Raw genomic sequence first — 23,263 nt, 5'->3', positions numbered from 1 at the left:
TTCCTCCATTCCTCCCTTCCTTCCTGCTTTTCTTCCTTCCTTCCTTTCTTCCTCCCTCCCGACTTCGTTCCTTCCTTCCTTCCTTCATTCCTTCCTTCCATTATCCTTCCCTCCCTCCTTCCTTCCTTTCTTTTCTTGTTTCTTTCTTTTTTTATTTAATTATCTCACTATGTAGCTCTTCCTTCCTCTTAAAATCAATTTAGTCCTGATCCAGCCATTATGATTTGCCTTAAAAACTTTCCCAAACAATCCCACCAGATCCAAGATTTCTTGTCAGCTTTTTCAGCAACTATCAATTAACAGAATTTAAAGTCTCAAAATCCAAACTTGGAACAAAAGAATAAAACAATGCTCTAAGTTTAATTATACTGTCCCAAATAAATTCAATAGAAAATATATCAGAAGGGAAAAAGTAATTAAATGATCAAGATAGAAGCTGTCAAAAATAGCCATTATACTTTCTAATCTCTTTTCTCCAAAATATCATCAGAAATCATACTTCAGACATATGAGTGAAGATATTTGACCAGGGATCCTGGTAGAGAATAGTTGACAATATAATATGTATGCCAATATTATTTTGTTATTTAACTCTTTGAAAAATTCATCAATTTGTCATTATAAAAGAGTGTTATAAACAATTCTAATTTCTTTCTTTATTCAAAAAACATTTATTAAGCATCTTGCTCATTTCAGGCCATATGGGAGGCATTGATAGAAATGTGGAATGGATGCTATGGAATATATGTCATCAGTTACAGCTTTGGTTCTTTGTAGACTGAGGGATGCTTTATGTAGTTCTTTGTTATGGTATTGACTAGACTGATTCAGATAGCCAGCTACTACATAGATTATTTTCCAAATCATTACAGTCTATCTACCTACTCATTAGATCAGTTGTTCATGGAAATATGGTATAGTCATGGAGAAAACCAAAGAAACAAATAATTGATATGTAAGTTGTCATTTATCATTGGTTTGTGTGTCATTCATTATGCCCTCTTAGAAAGAAGACAAAGTTACTTAGGAGAAAATAAAAACAATAAGATATAAAACAGAAATAATATTTTTAAAAAGCATAAAGATATTTTATGATGCAAATGCATTAAAAATCAAATCTTTCTAGCTCATTGGTAACTTAGGAAAGTAGGTATAATTTATAGCTACCATCTTTAAGGAATATTTTATGAGGATTATGATTTGCCTTAAAAAGTTTCCCAAACAATCCCACCAGATCCAAGCTTTCTTGTCAGCTTCTTCAGCAACTATTAATTAACAGAATTTATCTCTTATCAGATCGGGATCAAAGGGAATAAACTACCCGGTGCAGAGATTATGATTTAGGCATTTATTCTCCAATCCATAAATTAAATAGCAATGTGATACAGAAGAAAATAATGACTGACAGATTAGGGCTATTACAAATGAGTATAACATCTCAAGGTAGGAGGTTAAAATAAAAATAATTTAGCCTTACTTTTATATGTATGCCAGAGCAACAGGGCCCCATTATCACCCCATATGTATATTTTCCTTCTTAAATAAATTATTATATAAGATTGTTTATTCATGTGTGGACATAACCTAGTGCTATGGCAACTATGGAACAAAACATTATATATTCACATTTCAATTTTTTATAATACTTTTTATTTTGTATTAGTCACATGGAAACAGACTTCCAGAGAAGCTCTAAAGAATAGTTTTAAATGTATTCTCCTATTGATTTTGTTATATGACAGTGAGAATTTCTTCACAACATGAAGGAAACCATAGAATTATAAAGCTAGAAGAGAGGTTGAGGTCAAGATGGCTGACTAGATTCAGGTAGTATGTGCGTCCTCCATGGAGAGGAACCAGGATAGTAAGTAGAGATATTTTGAAGAGATCATCTAGGAGAGAACACTAAGATTCACCAGAGATAGGAAGCACCAGAAGTAAGTAAGGAGAGGTTTTGAGGCAGCTTGCCTGGCCAGGGACTAAGAGCTAGAAGGGGTTCCTGGACATGGGGAATCAGTAAGAGAGAAACCCCCAGGGCTCCACGTTCTGAAACAAACTTTTACAATCTTGGCTACAGGAGAAACCTTTGACCTGTTAGAATAAGTAGCTAGGCAGACATGAGCAGGGGAGGAAAGGCTCCCACCAGGAATGTCAGGCGATCATCAGGTGATGGCCAGGCAGTTGTTAAACTGTCTCTCTAAAATAGTAATTGGTCATAGCTGGTGCCAGGGAAAGGCCCGCTCTTGAAGCTAGTGATCAGCAGCTTCCTGATAAGATCTCAGGAGTTGGGTGAGAAGGCTCAAGCATGTGCACTAAGAGGTAAAATGGTGGAATTTAACTGGTATATGACCTTCCTCTAGGAACGCTCAACTGGTAAGGGAAAAGCACCTCAAATGAGCATGGGCACAAATTCAGTAAACACACCGCGCATGTGGCCTCTGCGCATGTGGACAGCCTGCCCTGAGGGAAAAATCGAGGGAGGAGAAATGGAAACCCCAGAATCATGCCAATGTATAAAACTGCAAGTCAAGGGTTGGACAGAGCATTTGGGTCTCTCAAGTTGCCCGCTTGTCCCTCTTCCAAGTGTACTTTACTTCCTTTTGTTCCTGCTCTAGAACTTTTTAATAAACATTCACTCCTCCTCTAAAACTTGCCTCAGTCTCTCCTTCTGCCTTATGCCCCTTGGCCACATTGTTTCCTTGAAGAGGCAAGAATCGAGTTTGCTGCAGACATGTATGGATTCAGCACTGCTAACAGACCCATTATGGTTTCAAGCCTGACATACAGCACTGCCTAAAGATTTCACAGAGATGTTGCTCCAGAAAAGGAACACATGCAGCATCCCACAGGCATGTAAGAATGGAGCAGCTTCAGCTGAGAGCCATTTTGAAAACCTAGATACCAGTGATCTACAGAAATGGCTGTTGCTGCTGCACTGCCTTGAGGAGGGAGAGAGATACCAGTGATCTACAGAAATGGCTGTTGCTGCTGCACTGCCTTGGGGAGGGAGAGAGGAGATTGTCATCCCACAAACCCCTGATAGGGTCCCCACTGCCCTGCTTTGGGCTGCTGTTGAGACTGAGATGTGAATGAACCATACTGCTCACAGCTCCTTGTTCACACTCCTTGCCTGAGAAGAATTTTGCTCTCTCTGGATCCAAGCCCAAGGCACCATTCTGAGAGTTTAATGCTGGACTTCACCCCCTCTTAACCTTGGACTAAGTTTGGGCTAATGTAGCTGCATCTGTCACCCAGCTAAGAAGGGACAGGCTCTTTTACATATCTAGGACAGTAACAACTGACCTGTAGTGGGCTGCTGTGAGACTAAGATGCAAGTGGACTGCACACTCCGTAGTTTCTTGTTCATCCTGCCTACCTAGGAGAGGCCCCTCCCTTGCCTCAGGCCCAAGGTGTCATTTTGAGGGTTTAATCCTGGGTTACATCCCATCGTTGGGCTGAGTTCAAGCTGGCATGACTGCAGCCACCACCTGGCCAAGGAGGAACAAAGAAACTAGGCTCTCCTATCTAGAACAATACCCACCACACTGTCATGGGCTACTGTGAGACTGAGACTTGAGTGAACCATCATGCCCACAGCATCTTACCCAGGTTGCTCATCTAAGAGGGGCCCTGCCCTCTCTGTTCATAAACCCACAGTTTGCACCAATTTGAGGGTTTAACACTGGGCTGTGCCCCACCCTTGAGTTGAGTTTGAGCAAATGTGATTGCAGCCACTACCCAGCCAGGGAAGAGATGGGGAGACAAAGATTTCCTAAGCACACTTCAGACAATAGCCACTGCCCTGCTATGGGCAGCTGGAGGACTAGGGACTAGCCCACCCAACACATCACAGCTTTCAGCAACACCAGCATAGACTTCGTGGGTACCAGTGGGTGGCTACACCACTGCTACAACCATCACGCACACCAACTCAGCTGCCCAAGTGTCTAAGAACCAACCCACATGCCTGGTCCACTTCTTCCACTTCTAGTTTCTAAGCAAGCCACCTGAAGATTCAAGAATCAGATCTCCAGGACCCTCTAACACTAAAGCCAGTGTAAACTGCTCTGGGGCCTTAAAAAGGGCATATTTACCCCACTGCTGCCACCAACAGGGCCCAAAGAGTAGGTCAGTTTACATCCAAGTCCTCCCCAAAAACTGTACCACTACTTGAACTAATAACTATACCCTAAGCAACTGAGGAAATCACAGATACCGCTGACCCTGTGTATTGCCAAAGAAGTAATGCAAAGATCACACTAGCACAGGCATCCAAAGTCAAAGTCAAACTACATTAATCAACAATATACATATAACCTCAGGGAAAATTTCTCCCCTACAAAAGTAATTTCAAAAAATTGGAACAAGCAACTGCTACACCAGATGCACAGATATCAGAGGAAGAACACAGGAAACATGAAAAAGCAGGGAAATATGACACAATCAAAAGATAAAACAATTGTCTAGCAACATATCCCAATCAAAAAGAACTCCTAGAAATGTCAGATAAAGAACTCAAAATAGTGATTTTAAAGAAGCCCAATGAGATGCAAGAGAAATCTAAAAAGCCATACAAAGAAACCAAAAAATCAATTCAGGATATGAATGAGAAATTTACCAAGGAGATAAATATCTTTAAAAAAACACACAGAAATTCTGGAGCTAGAAAATTCATTGAGGGAAATAAAAATACATTTTAAAGCTTCAATCATAGACTAGATAAAGCAGAAAAAAGACTATCAGAACTTGAAGATAGGTATTTTAAATAATCCAGTAAGAAAATAATAAAGTAAAAAGTAAGAAAGAATAAACAAAGCCTTCTGGGATTATATAAAGTGACTGCAAGTACAAATTGTCAGTATTATCAAGGGGGAAGAGAGATCAACAGTTTAATAAATCCGTTTGAGAAAATAATTGATGGAAACTCGCCAACTATATTAAGAGCGTTAGATATCCAGATATGGGAGGCCTAGCAATCCCAAGAAAAATACATTACAGAAAAGAATTCAAAGAGTATATTATAATCCAAATGTCTACAGTCAAAGTGAAAGAAAAAATTTTAAAATTAGCAAGAGAAAAATGTCTACTCACTTATAAAGGAAATTCCATCGGACTAATGGCAGACTTTCCAGCAGAAACCTTATAGGCCAGAAGAGGATGGGATGGCATTTTCAAAGGGCTGAAAGAAAAAAAAAAAACTGTTAGCTGAGAATTTTATATCCTGCTTGAATAATCTTCAAAAATGAAAGGGAAATAAAGTCTTTCCCAGAAAAGCAAGCACTGAGGGAATTTCTCACCATGAGACTGTCCCTACAGGAAATGCACAAAAGGTTATTAAACATAGAAACAAAAGGTCAATTTTACTATCATAAAAACATATAGAAATATAAAATTCACAGCTCATATGAAACAGTCATACAAAGGAAGAAGAGGCAGGAATCAAATGGCAACATGGCAGAATTTCATCAAACCACAAAGAAAAAAAGACAGAAATGGAAATAAACAAAGAATGTATAAAACAACTTGAAAAAAACAATATGACAGGAAAAAAGCCTTACATATTAATATTAATCTTAAATGTAAATGGCTTAAATGCTCCACTAAAAAGATATGAAGTGGCAGAATGAATATAAAAAAAAATGATCCAACTATATGATGCCTTCAAGAAACTCACCTTACCTATAAAGATATGTAGACTGAAAGTGAATGAATGGAAAAAGGTATTTCATGCAAACAAAAACCAAAAGCAAACAGGAGTAGCTATACTTACATTAGAATAAATAGATTTTAAATCAAAAGCAGTAAAAAAAAAAAGATGAAGAAATTCATTATATAATGATAAAGGGATCAATTCAGCCAACAATCTTAAATATATATGCACCCAACATTAGAGCACCAAAATTCACCAAACAAATATTACTAAACCTAAAGAAAGAGACAGACAGCAATGCAATAGTGGGTGACTTCAACACCTCATTCACAGTACTAGACTGATCATCAAGACAGAAAATTAAAAAGAAACATCGGACTTAAATTGGACTTTAGACCAAATGGACTTAATAGCCATTTATACAACATTCTATCCAACAGCTGCAGAATATACACTCTGCAGAATATACATCAGCACATCAAATATTCTTCAAGATAGATAACCTCTTAGGCCATTAAACAATTCCTAACAAGTTTTAAAAAATCAAAATCATATAAATTATTTCCTCAGACCACAGTGGAATAAAGCCAGAAATCAATACCAAAAGGAAATTTGTAAACTAAGCAAATGCATGAAAATTAAACAGTATGCTCTTAAACAGTCACTGCATAAATGAAGAAATTCAGATGAAAATTTAAAACTTTTATTGAAACAAATGAAAATGAAAACACAGTGTATCAAATCCTGTGGATACAGAAAAAGCACTGCTAAGAGGGAGGTTTATAACATTAAATGCCTACATAAAAAGGTGAAATACTCACAAATTAACAACCTATCATTGCACTTCAAGGAACTAGGAAAACAAGAACAAACCAAACCTAAAGTTAAAAGAAGAAAAGAAATAACAGAGATCAGAGCAGAACTAACTAAAATAGAGACCAAAAAATTACAATTGATTAATGAAAGGAAAAGCTGATTCTTTGAAAAGATAAAATTGACAAATCACTAACTGGACTAACCAGGAAAAGAGAGGTACTCCAAATAAACACAATCAAAAATGAAAAAAGACATAAGTGAGAGCATAGAAATACAAAAGATTATCAGAGACTATGATCAATAATACATTCATAAACTAGACAACCTAGAGGAAATGGTTAAATTGCTGGAAATATACAGTCTCTCGAAACTGAACTAGGAAGAAATAAAACTCCTGTACAGAATAGTAATGAATGGTGAGATTGAATCAGAAATTAAAAAATCTCCCAACAACAACAACATAAAACCAGGACCAGATGGATTCATAGCCAAATTCTACCAAACATACAAAGAATAACTACCAGTCCTCTTGAAACTATTCAAAAATAATCATGGAGGAGGGAATTCTCTGTAACTCATGCTATGAGGCCAATGTCACCTTGATATCAAAACCAAACAAGGACCCAAAAATCAAAACTACAGACAAATATCCCTGATGAACATAGATCCAAAAATTCTCAACAAAATACTAGCAAATTCAATCCAATATCACATCAGAAAGATAATACACCATGATTAGGTGGGATTTGTTCCAGGGATGCAAGGATGATTCAACATATACAAATGGGTAAATGTGGTACATCACATAAACAGATTAAGGACAAAAACCATATCATTATCTCAACAGACACAGAAAATGCATTCAATAAAATGCAATATCCTTCATGGTAAAAATCCTCAACAAACTAGGCATAGAAGGATCATATCTCACCATAATAACGGCTATATACAACAAACACACAGCCAACATGATACTTACCAGGAAAAAGTGGAAAGCATTTCCTCTAAGAACAAGTACAAGACAAGAAACCCCACTTTTGCCACTGTTATTCAACATAGTACTGGAAATCCTTGCCAGAGCAAAAGACAAGGAAAAAAAATAAGACATCCAAATTGGAAAAGAGGAGGTAAAAGTATCCCTATTAGCTGATAATATAATCTCATAGCTAGAAAACCCTAAAAACTCCACTGAAAAACTCTTAAATTTGATAAACGAATTCAGAAAAGTCTCAGGGTACAAAATTATCATACTGAAATTAGTAGTGTTTTTATACACCAATAACAATCTAGCCAAGAACCAAATCAAAAAGGCAATTCTGTTTATTATAGCATAAAAAAAAAAACCTAGGAGTATTTTTAACCAAGAAGGTAGAAGAGCTCTATAAAAATAACTGCAAAACATGGATTAAAGAAATCACAGGTGGCACAAACAAATGGAAAAACATCCCACGCTCATAAATTGGAAGAAACCAATATTGTTAAAATGGCCATACTACCCAAAGCAATTTGCAGATTCAATGCAATCCCTATCAAACTACCAGTCATTTTTCCAGAATTAGAAAAAAAAATCATAAAATTTATATGCAACCAAAAAAAGACCCCAAATAGCCAAAGCAATCCTGAGAAAAAAGAATACAGCTGGAGGCATCACATTAGCTGACTTCTTTTTTTTTTTTTTTTTTTTTTGAGACGGAGTTTCACTCTTGTTGCCCAGGCTGGAGTGCAATGGCACGATCTCGGCTCACCGCAACCTCCGCCTCCCAGGTTCAAGCGATTCTCCTGCCTCAGCCTCCCTAGTAGCTGGGGTTATAGGCATGTGCCACCACACCTGGCTAATTTTGTATTTTTAGTAGGGACGGTGTTTCTCCATGTTGGTCAGGCTGGTCTCGAACTCCCGACCTCAGGTGATCCATCCACCTCGGCCTCCCAAAGTGCTGGGATTACAGGCGTGAGCCACTGCGCCCAGCCCACACATTAGCTGACTTCTAATTATACTATGAGGCTACAGTACCCCAAACAGCATGGTACTGGTATAAAAATAGACACATAGATCAATGAACAGAATAGAGAACCCAGAAATAAAACCCCATACTTACAACTAACTGATCTTAAACAAGGTCAACAAAAATATATACTGGTGAAATGACACTCTATTCAATAAATGGTCTTGGGAAAACTAGTTATCCAATGCAGAAGAATGAAAAAGTCAAAAATCTATAGATATTGGTAAGGATGCAGAGAAAATGGAATTCTTATACACTGTTCATGGGAATGCAAATTACTACAACCGTTATGGAAAACAATGTGGAGATTCCTCAGAAAACGAAAAGTAGAACTACCATTTGATCCAGCAATATCAGTACTGGATATATACCCAAAGGGAAATAAAACATTATATCAAAAAGATGCCTGCATTTGTATATTTATCATGGCACTATTCCACAAAGCAAAGATATGGAATCAACCTAAGTGTCCATCAGTGAAAGACTGGATAAAGAAAATGTGGTGTACATATATGTATACTATGGAATACTACTCAGCCATGAAAAAGAGAATAAAATTTTGCCTTCTGCAGCAACACAGAAGGAACTGGAGGCAATTATTTTAAGTGAAACAACTCAGACGCGGAAAGGCAGATGCTGTATGCTTACACCTATAAGTGGGAGCTAAACAAAGGGTACATGTGAATATACAGAGTGGAATAATAGACATTGGAGACTATAAAAGCTGGGAAAATGGGAGGGGAGCTTTAAGGGCTGAAAAATTACCTATTGGGTGCAATGTTCACTATTCAAGTGATGTGTACATTATAAGCCCAGACTTCACCACTATGCAATATATGTGTATAAGAAATCTGCACTTGTAACCCCTAAATATGTAACTATTTAAATAAGTTTAAAGCTGGAAGAGAATGTGCTTAACATTTAATCCAGTTCTCGATTTTACACATGGGTAAATTGTCGACTAGTGATTTGTCAAAGTTCATATAACTAGTTATAAAATAAATCACAGGTACAACAGATTTCTTTTGGGTCACAATCTAATATTCTTTCTATAAAATAACATTGCTGCCCTGATGTTTTGGTGGTAGCGATGTCTGATTTAGTATTTGGTGTGGAGGCTTTATGTAATATTCTTTGATAATGCATTGACTACTATATCATAAGATACATGGCTTTTAGATCAAGCCCAATCATAAATTATACAAAATCTTCTTCAGTGGCTGGTAGTTCCTGGAATAAAGGGAGGTTTGTGTAGGTTAAAGAGATGGGGAGGTGCTCCATGCCTTTCTTAGCTTGGACAGCTGTGACAAATTTAGCATAGGCTGAGTGTGTTCGACAATAATAAATTGTTTCTCACAGTTCAGGAGGCTCAGAAGTCCATGATCAAGGTGTCTGTTGATTCGGTTCTATTGATGGCTCTCTTCCTGATGTGCAGATGGCCATCTTCTCCTTGTATCCTCACAAGGAGGAGAGAGAAATCTCCTATCTCTTCCTCTTTTCCTAAGAGCATTAATCCTATCATGAGGGCTGCATTCTCATGACCTAATCTAACCCCAGTTACCTCCCAAAGGTCCCACCTCCAAGTACTTTGGGGATTAGGATTTCAACATATGAATTTTGGTGAGACACAAACATTCAGATCATAACTTTGCCCATGGAAAAAAAATTCCACCATAGACCAAATTCAGGGTCATGAGAGAGATGGGAAAACGCTTAATGTACAAAAGTATTGCTAATGGTTACCAAGTTCATTCATTCCTGTAAACACATTGGCACTCTAACACAATGTACAAATGGCCAGAAATTCATAATGGGTGATATGGTTTGTATTTGTGTCCCCACCCAAATCTCATGTCAAATTGTAATCGTCAGTGTTGGAGAAAGGGCCTTGTCAGAGGTGATTGGATCATGGGGGTGGATTTCCCCTTTGCTGTTCCCATAATAGTGAGAGAGTTCTCAGGAGATCTGGTTCTTTAAAAGTGGGGAGCACCTCCCCTGCTCTCTCTTTCTCCTGCTCCAGCCATGGAGAATGCCCTCCTTCATCTTTGCCCTCTGCCATGATTGTAAGTTTCCTGAGGCCTCCCCAGCCATGCTTCCTGTACAGTGTGTGGAACTGTGAGTCAATTAAACCTCTTTTCTTTATAAATTATCTAGTCTTGGCCTGGCACAGTGGCTCACACCTGTAATCTCAGCACTTTGGGAGGCCGAGGCGGGCAGATCACCTGAGGCTGTGAGTTTGAGAACAGACTGACCAACATGGAGAAACTCTGTCTCTTCTAAAAATACAAAATTAGCCAGGTGTGGTGGTGCATGCCTGTAATCCTAGCTACTGGGGAGGCTGAGGAAGGAGAATCACTTGAACCTGGGAGGCGGAGGTTGCGTTGAGCTGAGATCGCACCATTGCAGTCCAGCCTGGGAAACAAGAGTGAAACTCCGTCTAAAAAAAAAAAATTATCTAGTGTCAGGTAGTTCTTTATAGCAATGCAAGAACAGACTAACACAATGGTCAATGGTCAGGAGAGCCTTCTTTTTTCATTTGTCAAAATGTTCAAGTTCAAACTTTTATAATTATGATTTTCTTTTTTTTTTAGACAGTCTCACTCTGTCACCCAGGCTGGAGTGCAGTGGCGCGATCTTGGCTCACTCAAGCTCCACCTCCCGGGTTCACGCCATTCTCCTGCCTCAGCTTCCTGAGTAGCTGGGACTACAGGTGCCTGCCACCACGCCCGGAATTTTTTTGTATTTTTAGTAGAGACAGAGTTTCTCTCTGGCCAGGATGGTCTCTATCTCCTGACCTCGTGATCCACCCGCCTTGGCCTCCCAAAGTGCTGGGATTACAGACATGAGCCACCACGCCCGGCCGATTTTCTTTTCTTTTTTTTTAAAAATTGCTATTTACTCTTTTTTTTCTGAGTATGAAAGTAACATATGCTGTCTGCAAATGTGCTGAGAAACTGAAAATGAAGAAGGAAATACCACCCTGAGCAATATAGTGAGACCCCATCTCTAAAAAAAAATTAGCTGGACATAGTGCTGCATGCCTGTAGTCCCAGCTACTCAGGAGGCCAAGGTAGGAGGATCTCTTGAGCTCAGGCGGTCAAGGTTGCAGTGAGCCATGATTGTGCCACTGAACTCCAGCCTGGGCATAAGAGAAAGATTTCATCTCTTTAAAGAAAGAAGGAAAGAAGGAAGGAAGGAAGGAAGGAAGGAAGGAAGGAAGGAAGGAAGGAAGGAAGGAAGGAAGGAAGGAAGGGAGGGAGGGGGGGGCGAGGGAGGGAGGGAGGGAAAGAAGGAAGGAAGGAAGGAAGGAAGGAAGGAAGGAAGGAAGGAAGGAAAAGAAAAATCAGCTGTAATCTCATCACTCAAAGAAAAGAATCCTAAAGTTAAGTATTTCTATATTTTAGAATATGCATAGCATAAGTACATGTTCTTTTTTCCCCCAAATGACAAAATAATTCTCAGAGAGTTCAAATTAAACAAGTGTTTTATGGTAATTTAATTAACATTTCTTCATGCAGGAACTAAAGTTATGGAATATAGAAATGCTCAAAATATAACACTAAGGCTGGGCGTGGTAGCTTATGCCTGTAATCCCAGCACTTTGGGATGCCCAGTGTAGGCAGATCTCTTGTGGCCAGGAGTTCAAGATCAGCCTGACCAACATGGTGAAACTCCATCTCTACTAAAAATACAAAAAAGTTAGCAGGCATGGTGATGTACACCTGTCATATCAGCTACTCAGGAGGTTGAGACATGAAAATCGCTTGAACCCCAGGAGGCAGAGGTTTCATTGAGCTGAGATCGCACCACTGTACTCCAACCTGGGTGACAGCATGAGAGAGACCCTGTCTCATATATATACATATTTCATATATATGAGATAAAGGCAGCATATGAACATTTCTAGAATTTTACACTTGATTCTGGTGAGAGAAAATAAAAACGAAATATTTTTGTAGCCAACAATTGGCTTTAGAAAGGAGTTTGGAAATGTCAGGCATACTTACAGGACTGCATTTAATATTAAAGTGCTGTTGACCAGTCACTCCCAGATTTAGGTTTAATGGCCACTTTTTCAATGTTTACTGGACAGATTTCTCACCAGTCAAGAGGTTTCCACCATACAAGTTATTAATGAAGTTTGCCAGTAGCAGGGTGCTCATTGTATTTAGATTAGCTGCTCCACTCTGAACATATTCTCAGAGATAGATGCTATCACACATCCTCTCTTAAACAATCCAAATGACTTCCATTGGCTTAGATCCAGTTATTTCACCTCAAATAATCTTTGCACTCCTTAGAATACCTTTATAACAGACAGAATACAATTTGCTTCAAATGAGACACCTTTTGAAAGAGTACAATCTAATTGAACTGTCTTGAATGTCTTTATTCTAGGAAGCCTCTATTACAATATCTATTTTTACATACACTTTATTTTTCCCATTTTCAAGCTGATTAAAATTGTGAAGCATTAAGCAAAATTATTACATATTTTGCTTTTCAATATTCTAGACAATTCAAACGATCAACTCATTTTTCAAAATTTATAACAAGAAGGGGAAAATAATTTCTGTGTGCATACATTTTCTTCTTAAAAATGATAATACATCAGAATGCAGGACTGATGAAGTTCTGTATATTAAAAAAATGCAGATTTTTTTCAGAATATAAAAATATTCTTTTTTCCCTTTCAGATATGGCTTCCTTCAGACTTTATTTTTAAAAAATATTAATTTAGGCTTTTCTTTACTGTCTTTACATTTTTAAGGCAGTGCACTAAAATCACAAGCCACTGGTATTTATTGGATTCATTACTATGAAAGGACAGAATTCAGAATAATATAGTATAAAGTTTGGAATCAGGTTCCATTAGTGAGCTTCAGTCCTTGCCCTGTTCTTTTTATGACACTTTCAACTTGACATCATTGATTCTCATCCTTTCTCACTTTCCCTCCAGTGAGTCTACTCCCTCTTCCAAGTTTATTTCTCCTTACAGCCCATTCCTTAAAAGGCTTAATCCATATATATATATATGTATACACACACACACACATATATACACACACACATATATATACAAACATACATTATGTATATTGATTGTTGTGCAATTAACAAAGACATGAATAAATTATCACTGTGAAAGATTAAAATCATACAGCACCATGTAGAATAGAATGCCTAAGTCACTCTCTCACTAGCCACAAGTTCGATTTTCTTAGCAGAGCTATGTCCTGTTAATAATCTAGGATGAAGATTTCTATCTTTTTTCTGTTCATGTACCTATACATGTATCACTTTAAATAAAAATGAAACCATGATGCATTCATTGTTCTGTGACATGTATTTTCATTTAACAGTAAATTTTGGAGCTTGTTTCAGATTCTTACATGAGCCAATCACTCTCTCTTAAATTGTTATATACCATTCCATGTATTTGACATTTGATATTTTATTTAAATCTCTCCTCTTGATTTACATTTAGTTCTTTTCTGATTATTTGATCGTTTAAATAATACACAGCTAATACTTATGTGCATATATTATTATGCACATACAATTCTTTGGGATAGATTCCTTAGAGTCAAACTCTGAATCAGAACATAAATATTTACATTTTGATAACAGCTGAGAAATGGTTCTCAAGTTAGTTTACATACTCATCGTCATTATAAGAAAATGCCTATTTTTTAAAATCTTCACCAGTACCGAAGATTAACACTAGTATTAGTCACAATTCAGTCAGGATAATAGAAACCATGTCAGTTATTTAAACAGAAAGAATACAATACAAGAAATTAGTTAAACAGGTATTGGAAAACTGAAAAGGCAAAATAACAAATAGGAAGTGTTAGTCACTGCAAAATGAAACTACAACCCCTTTTTAATTTTAAAGAAATGAAGGAAAGAGCTTAAAACAATTATCACCTAGGCTGGGCACGGTGGCTCACACCTGTAATCCTGGCACTTTGGGAGGCTTAGGTGGGCGGATCACTTGAGGTTGGCTAACATGGTGAAACCCCGTCTCTACTAAAAATACAAAAATTAGCCAGGCATGGTGGTGCATGCCTTAATCCCAGCTACTCGGGAAGCTGAAGCAGGAGAATCACTTGAACCTGGGAGGTGGCTGTTGCAGTGAGTCGAGATGGCACCACTGCACTCCAGCCTGGGCAACAAAGCCAGACTCTGTCTCAAAACAAAAACAAAAACAGAAACTATTATCACCTTACACCTTTGAGTATGGACCTTACAGAGCTGGGACTGAGACCAGAATGGAGGGGGTGGCGGCTCAGTTGGTAGAAGAACACAAAAAAAACCCAAATTGCAACATCTGAAGAGTTGAAAATGTCTGGTTAAAAATAAATGAAATAAATAAATAAACGAGGCTGGGCGCGGTGGCTCACACTTGTAATCCTAGCACTTTGGGACGCCAGGAGTTCGAGATCAGCCTGGCCAACATGGTGAAACCCTGTCTCTACTAAAAATACAAAAATTAGCTGGGCATGGTGGCGGGCGCCTATAATCCCAGCTACTCGGGAGGCTAAAGCAGGAGAATCACTTGAACATGGGAGGCAGAGGTGGCAGTGAGCGGAGATTGTGCCACTGCACTCCAGCCTGGGGGATGAGAGCAAAACTCCATCTCAAGAAACAAACAAACAAAACTGAAACCAACTGCTCTACTGGAACCAACTGCTCTTTCCAGAATGAAGAACTATGGTTGGAGTAATGTTACAAAATACAACATGAAAAGCAAATCAACCTGAGAATAACAACTAAAATTGAAGGAAGTTCTGCAGAATCTAATTCAAGGATGAAATCAAATGAACTGTATGACGCAGGAAGGTGCTGGAGCAGTCTGAGCCCTAAAAAAGGCCCAAGACTAATAAACTAAAGCCTTCTTCTAGTGAAAAGACCAATATGGAGAACTTCGTAGGAATTGAATCAAATTTGAGAAGGACAGGGTTAAAATAGGGGGACAGAAAGATGATCAAGGTAAGGGTTGTGCTAACTTTTACTGCAGAGACCAAGAGTAAATATTTCAGGCTGTGCTAGCCGAAGTCTCCATCACAACTACTCAGCTCTGCAATTGCAGCCTAAAAGCCACCAAAGGCAATAGGTAAACCACTGGCTGTGGCTGCATTTTGATAAAACATTATTTACAAAGCAACTGGTGGGCCAAATTGTCCCACGGGTTAATGTGTTGGAAGGGAACAGACAAGACAGTTCTCAGGAAGCATAAAGACATATATTAATTATTTTTAAAGTAATAAAAGTGGAAACTCTGAAGTGGTGAAGCTAAAATTTCACTTGACCCAGTATTACCTCCTAAAAATACAAAAAAAAAAAAAAAATTCATCTCATTTTAAAACAAAGGAAAGGGGGAAAAATAATAAAAATGGAAGAAAGGATTGTGATCAAATTTTATAAAAAGTTATAATAAGAATAAAGTACATAATAATATACATCTAGACAATTGTGGAGTCTTGCTAAGTAAGCAACAATGAGGAAGGGGCCCAGGGTTGGGGAGAACAATGTTTTGAGAAATGGCTAATCACAGACAACCTGCTGGCACAACATCCTGTTCCCAAATGCCTGCCTCCACATGTAGCCCCAGCAGCATGACCTCATTCCTCCTGTAGCCCCTACAGCATGACCCTGTAAAACTTCCCCCCAGCCCCTGCCTCTTGGCAGACAGCCTTCTCTCTGCTGTGCTGCCCACTGCACTCTTGCAACGTATCTTTGTACTTTAATAAGCCCCTCCAGCACAACTCTACAAAACATCCCCCCAGCCCCTGCCTCTTGGCAGACAGCCTTCTCTCTGCTGTGCTGCTGCTCATGCATTCTTGCAATGTATCATTGTACTTTAATAAATCTGCCTTTCTTTACTCATTACTGTCTTGGTCTTTTTTTTTTTTTTAAAGACACAGTCTCACTCTGTCGCCCAGGCTGGAGTGCAGAAGCTTGATCTTGGCTCACTGCAACCTCTGCCTTCCAGGTTCAAGCAATTCTCATGCCTCAGCCTCCCGAGTAGCTGGGATTACAGGCACATGCCACCACACCCAGCTAATTTTTTTTTTGTATTCTTAGTAGAGACAGGGTTTCACTATGTTGGTCTCAAACTCCTGACCTCAAGCAATCCACCTGCCTTGGCCTCCCAAAGTGCTAGAATTACAGGCTTGAGCCACTGCGCCCGGCTCTTGGCAAATTCTTTTACTGTCCATGATGCTGGCCCCAGCCAGTTGTACCTGTGACAGCAATGAAATCACAGGGAATGATACGTTCAGAAAAATATAACCTGATACTTTTAAATGAGATAAAAGAAATTAGAAAAAAATATAAAAATTAAAAATCTATAAACACAAACAAGTATCAAATTAGAAAAATTCCAGAATAAGTCATTTGAAATAGGGAAAATTTGAAGAGATGTGATAGAATCCAAAAAAGAAATCAGAAATTACAGAAAAAAGTTCTTGCAATAAATACTAAATTAAAGGCATATAAGAGAGAATAAACAGAATGGTTGATACCTTAAAAAAAAACAGAAAATATAAATATAGAAAATATAAAGAAGAATATTTTTCAGTTAAAAAAAAAAATTACAGAAAGTGATCAGGATAGAAAAAAGACCAAAAAAGAAAAAGAAAGCCAAGACATATATATGTGTGTGTGTGTGTGTGTGTGTGACTGTGTGTGTTCTTGAAAAAGAAAACCAAAGCAATAGAACGAAATAAAAACTAAAGAACATGATTCACAAACATGTTTTCACCATGAAATCAATCTAAAAATACATATGGAGATGTACATTCTGTACCTTGGAAAACTGACCCAAATAACAAAGACCGATATACAGTCCAGGAAATTACTGGACTTTAAAGAAAAAGTTTTATGTATATACATGTGTATACAAACACACACACACACACATACACATATACAGGCACTTAGACAAAATGAAGACTAAGTCACTTACAAAAAATACAAACAAAATTATATTGTCATCATGCTTTATACCATATGTCAAAGGAGTAACAAATTTAAGTTACTCAAGAAAATGTGAGCTAGAATTTTATCTAGTCAAAATGACCTTTGGTTCTAAAAGCTATCAATGAAACTTTATGAATGTTCAAGAACTCAGGCGATATTGTTCCTTGTGCTCTTCTGTATTAGTCAGGGTTCTCCAAAGAAACAGAACTAACTGAAGAAAGATATAGATAGACAGATAGATAGATAGATGATAGATAGATAGATAGATAGATAGATAGATAGATAGATAGATAGATAGATAGATATACAGATAGATAGATCTTCATCATGAGAAATTGGCTCACAAGATTATGAAGGCTAGGAAGTCTCACAATCTATGATCTGCAAACTGGAGAACAAGGAAAGCTGGTGGTACAATTCTGTCAGAGTCCAAAGGCCAGAGACCCAGGGCAGCTGATGGTGTAATTTCTAGTTGAGTCTGAACGCCTGAGAACTGGAGGGAGTTGGGGGAAGATAAGAGAGAACGGGGAGGGTACAAAGAGATGACCTTGGTCTAAGTCTCAGAGTCTGAAGACCTGAGAACCAGAAGCTCTGATGTTCCAGGGCAGAAGACTGATGTTTGAGCTCAAGAAGACAGAGAGTTCTCCTTTCAGCCTTTTTGTTCCATTTGAAACCTCAAAAGATTGGATGAGGCCTGTCCATATTGGTGAGTGTGGACTTCCTTTACTCAGTCCATCAATTCTCTTCTCAAGGCATCGTCAGACACAAACCCAGAAATAATACTTTACTAGCTGTTTGGCTGTCTCTTAGTTCACTCAAGTTTAAAATTAACCATCACACCTTCCTACAGAACCTCCTAGAGAACAAGTTTCAGGAACTGAAATGATTGGAGAGGCATTCAGCAAAGGACTGGGAGGTCTTCAAATGTCACATAATTTTGAAGACCAAAGAAAAAGTACCTAAAAACAAACATCAAAAAGGCAGATTATTTTCAAATTTGCGATAATTAGACTAACAGCTGAATTTTTATCAGCACCAGTAGATACCAGAGATGATGGAAAAATATATTTAATGAGTTAGAATAAAGGAATTGTAAACCATGAATTCTACCCCTAGGGGAAATAACTTTCTTAAGAATAATTTATAATGAAAGAAAAGACATTTTTAGGCAAACAAAACTTGAGAGTTAGCCACAAAAAGATCCTAACTAAAGGAATTTCTAAAGGCAGAAGAAAGTGATTCCAGATGGGTGGTCTGAGATTTAAGAAGAAATGAAGACCAAAAAAGGTGGTAAATGTGTTGGTTTATCTAAACAAACATGGCTGACCCTTGAACAATATGGGTTTGAACTGCCCAGTTTCACTTAAATGTAGGTTTTCTTCCAGCTCTTCCACCCCCAAGACAGCAAGACCAACCCTCTTGTGTTCCTCTTCTACCTCAGCCTACCCAATGGGAAGGCAATGAGGATGAAGACATTTATGATGATCCACTTCTACTTAATAAATAGTAAATCTATTTTCTCTTGCTTATAATTTTCTTAAAAACATTTTCTTTTCTCTTGCTCACTTTATTGTAAAAATATAGTATGTAATACTTATATAATACAAAATATGTGTTAATCAATTGTTATATTATCAATAAGGTTTCTGGTCAACAGTAGGCTCTTAGTAGTTACGTTTTGGGGGAAATCCAAAGCTATATGTGGTTTTTGACTACATAGGGAGTCGGTACCCCCAACCCTCTGCTTTAACAGGGTGCTTTAACAGGGTGCTTAAACAGGGTGCTTATGGGAGTCTGCTGACAGATAGCTATACCAATTTGATTATTAACTTTTTAAGGCTAGTTCACATTTTGTTCAAGGGTCAGCTCTATAATCAAAAATTAATCGTATAATGCAACACTAATACTATGTCAGGTAGAAAAAATACCAGAATTTTAACATCCAAATAATACTAAAACACTGAATAAAAATAGCAACTAAGTCAGCAGAGTTTGGGAATGTGAGGACATGAGCCACTCACTGGGGGATGGGGCGAACCACTTTAGTATTTAAAGGCAATTGCAACATACTTGAGTTTTTGTTTTGTCAGGCTGTGCATAGTGTACCTATTTTATAAAATTATTATATATATATATATATCTTCGTACTAATACAAACAAATCTTTAAAGGAAAAACCACAAATCTCAATGGCTGATTCAGATCAGTAATGGTATTCTTTAGAAAGGTAACTGAAAGAGATTATTTCTTTCTCAATCTACTGTCAAATTTATCAGTTGTGATATACTAATAAGATAGTATGATTTTTTTCCAAAGGTCCTGATGTGTTTCATGCTGTTCAAGGCAAGTATAAGAAAAAAACATTAATTTTAACTTTCATTCCTTTGAAAGTTTCAGTTGGAATGAAACTCAAGTCAAAATGATATAGAGAATTAACTACTTTCTTTATTTGATATGGGATTTTCCCAGCTAATATCTAGCCTCTTTTTTCTATATATTAAGATAATTACAGTCATTAGCAGTACATTGTGGTAGAGATACTATCACTATTATAGTTTCATATGAACATTTTCATGGTACCTAAAGTCAGAAAATGCAAAAGTTTGTCCTCAGAGAGCTTTAATGCAATGAGACATTAAGTCAGCACTTGGCATGAGAAGGGAGGAGTAGAGACAATGGAAAAAAGAGCTCGGAAGCTTTAAATGTAAATGAACATTAATCATGAAAAACACTGATTAAAGTGTAATGATATAAAAGTTAATCTAGCTACTATGCAATTAACTCAAAATTACAACCATATATTGTATGTGTAATCACATCCTAAGAAACATATTACATTTAAAAAAATGAAACTGCTTTAACAGGGTGCTTATGGGAGTTTGCTGACAGATAGCTATACCAATTTGATAATTAACTTTTTAAGGCTAGTTCACATTTCGTGTTCCTAATTAATGCCTACTTAATTTTTGATACATTCTATATTAGGTTAAGTGCCAATTAAACACTGCAGGCTCTAAGAGTAAAAAAATTCTCAAAACCTCAAAAACATGTGATTTTATCCTTAGATCGCTGTACAGAAATCTATTCAGTGACTAAGAATATCACTTTCTCACTAACAACCTAATAAATTCATCCTTGAATGAAAGTATTAAAAAATAAAATATGATTGGCTGTGATGACCTCATGAATTCAAGTGATTGAGATGATCACTCTGATGATAGTTTCTAATTATATAGTCACTTGTAAAAGTTTATTTAAGCAACTTTCACAAAATCCACTAATAATCTCTGCACAGTTTCATCAGATGTACTAAATTATGTCTTCATCTGCAAAGGAAAGTAGCAGAGCCCAGGCTTGTAATCTTATCCAAGAACACTGTGGAAGACAGAATGCTGAGTGCACACCAGACCGGGAATCAGAAGACATTGAGTGAAACACTTACCAAGTTTCTGTTTAATCTTAGGCCTCAGTTTCCTTCTGTTTAATCTTAAGCCTCAGTTTCCTTCTTCATGTAATGGGAATGGCAATGTCCACCTGAAAGCGTGGTTGTTAGGATTAAATAAACATGTCTGACACATAGCAGACAACATGTACAACAAACAATATTCATACTTAACCTTTGCCCCAAAAGTAACCTAAGTTTTTTGAATGTACAAGCATGTCCCTGTGATTCTCCTAACAGTGCTGTGATTGATACTTTTCTTCCCATTTTACAGACGAGAAATCTCAGGTACAGAAAGCTAAAGTAACCATCTACCAAATGTCACACAGCTAGTGACTGGTAGAGCTGAGTAATGAAACCAGGTAGTCTGGCTCCAGAACCCAAGATCCTAACCACTATGCCATACACTTCAGTAAAGGTTGACTGGATCTGCAAGAAATTTTCCCATCACTGTTCTCTGCAGTGTGGCTTTGCTTCCTAAAATGGTGTGCTCTTAAGTCTGCAGGATATTGAATGTTGTGTACCCTATGCTTTTATCAACTCCTGAATAATGAGGCAAATTTTCCTAAATCTGCAATTAGAAGTATCTTAAAGAAAAAAAAAATCAGAATTAACACATTGTAAGCAAATTTATTTATATATGTCATGTATATTATACTTTTAAGTAAATTTTTATTAAAGTATCACATATATAATAAAATGCACAAATTATTAGTGTATAGCTAAGTGAATTTTAAAGTAAACACATTCAGGATCCAGCACTCACATCAAAAATAGGTCAGAAGTCCATCTTTTCTCACTCACTAAATAAGGTTGATTACTGTTCTCTAAGGTTGATGACTATTCTGATTCCTAACATCATATATAATTTTTTGCTTATTTTTGCAATGTATAAATGGAAACATACCTTATGAACCGTCTTGTCTCTTTTTCTGATTTCACTGGGTTAATATTGAGTTTGTGATATTTATTCATTCCGTGGTACCTAGTTACATCTCATTTTTTCTCATTGCTCTATAACATTTCATTATATGAAGATGCCACAATTTATTAATCCATTCTATATCTCAGGTATGTATATGTCCATCTTCAGTAAATACTGCCACTGATTTTTAAAAAAGAGTTGTACCGGTTTATATTCCCACAAGCAGTTGCTCCATATCCTCATTAGCACTTACAACTATCTTTCTTCATTTTAGTCATTATGCTTCAATTTGTGGTAGCATTTTGCTGTGGTTTTAATGAATAATGGTTTGAAGAATTTACATTTTTACAGGCAACTTTGCTGTCTTCATTGTGAAGTTTTTGTTCAAAACTTTCCATTTTACTTGAGTGTCTAACTTATTATCGAGTAGTTGGTTGTATGTGTTGCAAATAATATTCCTCACTCTGTTATGTTTCCATTGGTTTAACGATGTGGTTTAATGAACAGTAATTACTACTTTTAACGTAATCTACTATCTTTTCCTCATTGAGTAGTGTTTTTTTTACCTGTTTAGAAATCTTCTCCTACTCCACGACAAAAGTTATTGTAAGTGCTACTTTCTGAAAGTTTTACTTTACCTTTCACATTTAGCCTTTCATTCTACTTGAAACTGATTTTTATGTGAGGTACAGATCAAAATTTGTCTTTTAGAATGTAAATATTCAATATGCCCAGCACCCTAAAATCCCAAAACCTCTGAAATATTGTGTAATAAGTTAAGGGTCGATTTATATCTTTGATTTTTTGGGGCTAATTATTATGTTTATTTTCTATTTATTTATCATTCGCCAATAGCCATGCTATTTTTCTTAGCATAACATCTTATCTTGTTGAAAATTTTTTTCCACATGATTCTTCAAAAATGTCTCATTCTAGGCATTTTGAATTTTGATACAGATTTTAGAATTATTTGCCAATTTTCACATACACACAAAAAATCTGTGGAATTTTTATTAGAGTCACATTAAATCTTTAACTCAATTTGTGAATAAATGACATTGTTATAACACTGGGCTACTTAATGAGAAGAGTATTATTTCAATTTATTTATATCTTTTTAATTCCTTACAATGAAATCTTACTTTGGTATCTAGAACTCATTTTTACATCTTTTCTTAGATTCATTCCTATATATTTGATAGTTTTGGTCCTTTCATAAATGGTATTATTTTTAATCAAATTTTTCTATTTGCTTGCTTCTGATATATATAAATTAATTGGGTTTTGTATAATGAACTTATATCCAACTACCTAAGCTGTAATTAATAATTAGAATTATTATTTTAACTTACCTGTAGATTATTTGTAAATTTTTATTAATAATATTATATAACCTCAGAGAACTATAGTTTTATTAACTCTTTTGCCTTTTTTGTGAAG

The 23,263-nt window shown here is 36.7% G+C and overlaps 1 long non-coding RNA gene across 1 annotated transcript in view; it reads right to left on the bottom strand.

Annotated features, from left to right (window-relative positions):
• Positions 1-5,148: 5,148 nt before the first annotated feature.
• LOC134735749 (uncharacterized) overlaps positions 5,149-23,263 on the bottom strand; it is a 330,220-nt gene continuing 312,105 nt past the window's right edge. The window contains exon 4 of the long non-coding RNA XR_010119173.1: positions 5,149-5,179. This is a non-coding gene — a long non-coding RNA (uncharacterized lncRNA). The remainder of the gene's footprint in view (positions 5,180-23,263) is intronic.

This window comes from Symphalangus syndactylus, chromosome 23 (genome assembly GCF_028878055.3).
Source record: "Symphalangus syndactylus isolate Jambi chromosome 23, NHGRI_mSymSyn1-v2.1_pri, whole genome shotgun sequence".
Lineage (NCBI taxonomy): Eukaryota > Metazoa > Chordata > Mammalia > Primates > Hylobatidae > Symphalangus > Symphalangus syndactylus.
This window is presented reverse-complemented; position numbering and strand designations above follow the sequence as displayed.